General features: G+C 25.9%; 2 protein-coding genes across 2 annotated transcripts in view; one reads left to right on the plus strand and one right to left on the minus strand.

Moving 5' to 3' along the window:
- Window positions 1-6,000, minus strand: part of LOC122268382 (uro-adherence factor A) — a 151,729-nt gene that overhangs the window by 80,588 nt on the left and 65,141 nt on the right. The gene's annotated exons all lie outside the window — the stretch shown is intronic.
- The window catches only part of LOC107451369 (solute carrier family 12 member 2-like), a 109,486-nt gene that overhangs the window by 40,776 nt on the left and 62,710 nt on the right, over window positions 1-6,000 (plus strand). The window lies entirely within an intron of this gene.

Raw genomic sequence — 6,000 nt, forward strand, 5'->3', positions numbered from 1 at the left:
GGTTGCAAAAAATTTATAATTCCCCTGATAACAATTTTTGATAAAAAAAAAAAACAAAAAAATGGACATAAATGAATTCTTGAACTAAAATCACATCAATATTAAACGCTTGAACAAGAAAAGAACTAAAAAAATGAAAAATAAAAAAAAATATTTAAAAGGAATTTTAATTAAAAAAAGAATAAGGAAATAAAGAAAAGAAAAAGAAATAATTAAAAATTATAACAAAAATTATTTTTTTTTAAAAAATTAATGAATAATAAATTAGAAAAATTAACAACAAAAAGATATAGTTTCTTTATCAATCCACACGATTATAACCTCAAAAGCTACGGCTTTCTGGTATTGTATTAATGTAGACAAAGCAATATCAATACAAATTAATATCAATACAAAAGTGATGTATTAATACTCTAATAATAAAATTCATTTTATGTTGATTTAGCATTATTTAATTGGGTACTCGAGAACAAAAAGATGGAAGCTGGTTGTGTATAAACAAGGCATGTTAACGTTGTTGCTATTAGGCTTAGTTTATTGTCACGCTAAATTAATTTTTGGATCAGATTTAATAAGATACTTGCAAGTGACATCACGCGTGGGTGTTGAACCTATTTAGCCCCTAAATCGAGGTAAAAACAAACGCCACGATGCCGCAGCCAATCAAGCTCGATACCCACGCATGACGTCGTTTGCAGGTACCCATTTACAAAATTTATTTTATATTATTTCAAAATTAATATATTCGGAATATTATACAGACATAGCCATTACAATTATAATGGTTCTATGTACTTGCAGCTAATGCGCATTTAATAAAAAATCTTCATGAATCTTAATGTTTTCTTTTCACAGTAGCTATAATTTGTTTACTGCGGCTTGATAATCTTCAATAAACCGAGAGCTTCTTCATCAGGTAGATAACTTGACCTTCATACCAATAAACTATTCTCTGGCTTGTTGTTCTTCATGGCTTCTAACCGATGACAGCTATAAACTGATCTCATAAAGAAATAATCTTATCGCCGGTGTTAGAGGTGCTTTGATCAAGTTGTAGACCTGTCATGAGTGACGTGCGTGCTTCAGCGTGCATTAAATAAATGTTAGCCGAGAGCGTATTATGTGCGTTAAGTGCCACGAACGCGAAAACGATTATCATTAAATTATACTTTTCTTCCGATGACCATTTTATTTTGAAAAATTTAATATCGTTTGCGATTAACACGATATTTTATCATTAAATATCTTTCTAATTCAGAGATATTACATGTGGAAAATGATAGTTTTCAATTAAACATCATTTTCGTTAAAAAATAAAAAAAACTTCAAAAACGATTATCATTATATTATACTTTTCTTCCGATGACCCTTTTATTTTTGAAAAATTAAATATCGCTTGCGATTAAAACGATATTTTATCATCAAATATTTTTCTAATTCAGAAATATTACATGTGTAATCGACCATTTTATTTTGAAAAATTTAATATCGTTTGCGATTAACACGATATTTTATCATTAAATATCTTTCTAATTCAGAGATATTACATGTGGAAAATGATAGTTTTCAATTAAACATCATTTTCGCTAAAAAATAAAAAAAACTTCAAAAACGATTATCGTTAAATTATACTTTTCTTCCGATGACCCTTTTATTATTGAAAATTTAAATATCGCTTGCGATTAAAACGATATTTTATCATCAAATATTTTTCTAATTCAGAAATATTACATGTGCAAATGATAGTTTTAATATTAAACATCATTTTCCTCAAAAAAAACTTTTTATAGGGCATTTTAAATAATTCATAGAAATTTAATATAATTAATTTCGAACATTTTTGTTTGATTTGTACGGGATACATTTAAAAGTCTGGCCAGTGAAGAAAATTGGAATAAATTTATTAAACATTTTGAACTTATATTTATGTTTCTGAACAAGAAACTAAATTTGGTTTTAGTTCAGAAATATCGTTTGAGCAAAACAATATATATCTTTTTAAAATTTAAACATCGTTTTGCACGAAACATTATTTTCATTAAAATGATATTTCAATATTAATAAAACTTAATAATGGTTAATATTTTAATATTTTTGTTTGGCTTTTTTAGAATAAATTTATTTAAAGGATCTAGTCAATTTAGAAAATTGGAATAAATTTGCTAAAAATTTTAAACGAATATACCTGCTTTTTCGAGGAAAAAAAATTAACTTCATATTTAATTTAACTTATAATTTTTAAAATTATGATACATCAAAATACTCTTATTTCTTATAGATTGCAGGGCAGCCATAATTTTTGTTTGCAATTTATTTCAACTTGGAAAATTGGAATGAATTTGTTAAAAATTTTGAACGAATGTACTTTTTCTTTCGAACAAAACTTAATTATAATATTTAACTCAGCTAAAATAATTTTTAAAATTATGATGCATTGAAATACTCTTATTCATTATAGATTGCAAGGCCGCAATAATTTTTCGGTTGTGCGAAAAAAAATTATCAAGATCAATACAACAACAAGAGTAAAGCTTTTTTTTTTCTTCTTCTAAATTCTAGTTAATAAATTTAAGAAAATGTTTCCAATAATGAAAACATAAAAAAAAAAATTCTGAAAATTTCAGAATTATTTCTTCCTTATCATTAAGAAACATAAACTGTATTCAAATTAAAGAGGAAATTTCTTGTTAGTCATTAACAGGTATGAAACTAAGAAAATAATAATGCCGAAAATGAAAAACCGATATTTCAAGTGGTCCTTGAAATAGAAAGAAATGCCTAGAAAGCCATTTTCCAGAATAGTTGCATAATCCATCTATATTAATGTGTTAGTTCTCTGAAATTAATTCTAATTTTCTAAGAATCCATTCGACGCGCTTGGCCAAAGGAATGTTTTTTTCCTTTCCATTAACCAGTATTTTTACACGGTCGATTTTTTTTCTTCTTCTTCCATTAAAATTACAATTGTAATTTCGTTCTATTCTTTAAAGTTTTCATAGCAAAGGCTTTGAACTGCGTGTCTAATAGCATGTTAAAACAAAGAAAGCATCAGAGAAAGCATAATATCGAAACTAAAGTATCGATATTGGTTGATAATCAATAGTATGGTTATTACTAAGTTCCGATTATAATAATTTTAAATTAGTATAAAATGATTTTTATGATTAGAAAATTTTAAAACTATAAAAAATCATTTTAATTAGTGAAGCATTTTAAATCAATATGAAATTCTTTTAATAATTAAATAATTTTGATTAATAAATAATTTTACTAATATGAACATTTATATTTATATCTGATGTATAATTTTGATATAATTAAATTTTTAATAATTTGGAAATTGTTAACTTATAAGGAAAATTCAAAATTTAGTCATAGCTTTAACTATTCCAGCCATTTTCAAACAAAGTTGTCAAACAAAATGATATTAATAAAAATATATTATTATATATAAAAATATTATAATATATGTAAAAATTATATAATATATATATAAAAGTGTTAGAATATATATAAAAATATTATAATGATAAAATTTTAAGTAATAAATATTATTTTTAACTATCATGATGTACCTGTACGTGAATGTAGGTTTTCTCTGTCATTTAAAGCTATTTGAAAAGTACTTTTTAGTATCATAAAATATAATTATTAATTAAAATATAATTAATAATTATATTTTATATACATAAAATATTAATTAAAATATTCTATAATTAATTTTAATTAACATAACGCACGATGTGAATCACTATCAGAGCAGCTCGTTGTGAGCCAGCGGTTTATGGAGTTCAAGGTTCCACAATTTCGAAACATGGCGATCACGTGATCAGCATTTCGCACCGGCCGACTTTACCTCTCAGACAGAGGTTCCCATCTATCTATCCACTGAAGGGGCTTCAAGATTCCTCCAAGGATAGAAGGCCAGTACTTCACAGTGATAGGTCGAAGCATTAACCGATCTATCATTGAAGCTTAGCATAACATATAATTAATATTAAATAACACATTATGCAACTAATATTAATTAGCGTAAAATAAAATGACTATTAAAAAGAATGACATAAAACTAATAGTAATTAACAACACATATAAATATTAATTGAATTACAAAATACTAGCATTAATAAACATGGCATTTAATTAATATTAGTTAGCATAACATATAACTAAAATTATTTAGTGTAATATAAAACTTATAATATGATATGGTATGTATAAAATATGGTATATTACTTATAATATATAACTTATAATATTAATATAGAATATAATTAATATTAAGATAACGTATAGTTAATTAATCATTATTAATAAGTGTATCACATCACTTATATAAATAAGTCTGAATTATAACTAATTTTAATTAATATATAACGAGTAATATGATAGTATAACGATTAATATGATACTATAACGAATAATATGACAATATAACGAATAATATGATAGTATAAGGAATAATATGAATTAATATGATAGAAGGTTAAAATGAATTAACATGATTATTTAATCAATAAAACCTAAAAGAGAATAGATAATTTTCCTCATATTATAAGAATAAAAAAAAAAAACAGCCTTAATAGCGCTGTGATGTAATAATTTCGATTTCATCTTAGTTTCGGGTTGTAAAAATGAAATTGTCTGAGACAGCCTAAAACCTTCCGTTTAGAATAAAAGAATAAATATTCCGCAGTTCCAAGAATTTCAGGACTTCCTGGTATGTGGAAGTTATTAAGCTGTTTCAAATCGTGCTTATTCCATATAAACACACGCGCTCTGCCTTTGTTGACATTTGCTTTGATTTTTCACATCAAAATGGCGTTCGTAAATTGAAAAATAGTTACCTCAAATAATATTTTCAGTTTATTTCATACACCTTACGAAATATGGAAATATCGTTATGACCTTGATTCGCATTTTTAACTTCTCGTCGAGGTTATTGCCGTTTAATATGTATATAAATAATGCATTGCTGCAGAACAGTTTATGAACGAGTTTATTTAAGCCGACAACAAAAGTTTTAAAATTCAGAAATTAGATAATAATTTCGCAATTCTTTAATAGAATAATCTTCTATCTACTTTAAAATTCATAATCGTAGTCGTTTTTTTATTTTTAGTTTTTATTTATTTTGTTGAGCCTGTTTCTCATAACAGAAATATTATTGAGTTGCTTTTTAACAAAATCGGATATTGAGCCACGGAGGATATGGGCATAGAGCGTTTGCTTCTTTATGAGGTAAACCAGGATCACATTCCAGCGATGGCTTCTTAATTCGAATTCTGCTCCCGGCACCACAGTGCTGACCTAAAGTATTTTCAATAGTAGACGGATCATGGATTAAAATTCCTTTGCTAACCGTATGAGAATTTCGAAGTTTTGCTCAATGCAAATGTGGATTAGTTCTAACTAAAAGTCCACGACGAAGTCTTGTTTGTGTCAATGAATGGTCCAGGATCCCCTTGTCCTCTGTGTTCAAAATTGCAAGGCTACCAAGTTGAACATTGATAGTAGTAAATCCAATAATGGGTAAACTGCCCGGTTATATAATTAATATATACATATATTAATTATAACATTACATTTTATTTTTCGCTTTTTACGTGATATTTATTACTTATTGTGTTATATTCTATTTTGTTTAAAAAAAAAAGTTTTTTTGAGTGCTCCTCACGATATATTTTTCTTTGGCTATATCAATACAATATTAGAATGCACGCCTTTTTGCGGATATAATCGTGTAAGCTGATGAAGAGATCTTTTTTTCCGGATTTTTATTAATTTTTTTTCTTCTCTTTTTTTATAATTCTGAAATTTCTCTATTTTTACCACGTTTATATAAACTTGCCTTCGTGTATGTCTGTCCGGGTGGAATTTTGTAATCGATTTTAAACTAACTTCCCGACTAGCTACAAACTTCAAATTTGGCACATAGTTCAGAATTGGATGACAATGCATGAAAATGAAGAGAAAAAAGACATACAAAGTAAAATAAAA

This window comes from Parasteatoda tepidariorum, chromosome 9 (genome assembly GCF_043381705.1).
Source record: "Parasteatoda tepidariorum isolate YZ-2023 chromosome 9, CAS_Ptep_4.0, whole genome shotgun sequence".
In the NCBI taxonomy this organism is placed as follows: domain Eukaryota; kingdom Metazoa; phylum Arthropoda; class Arachnida; order Araneae; family Theridiidae; genus Parasteatoda; species Parasteatoda tepidariorum.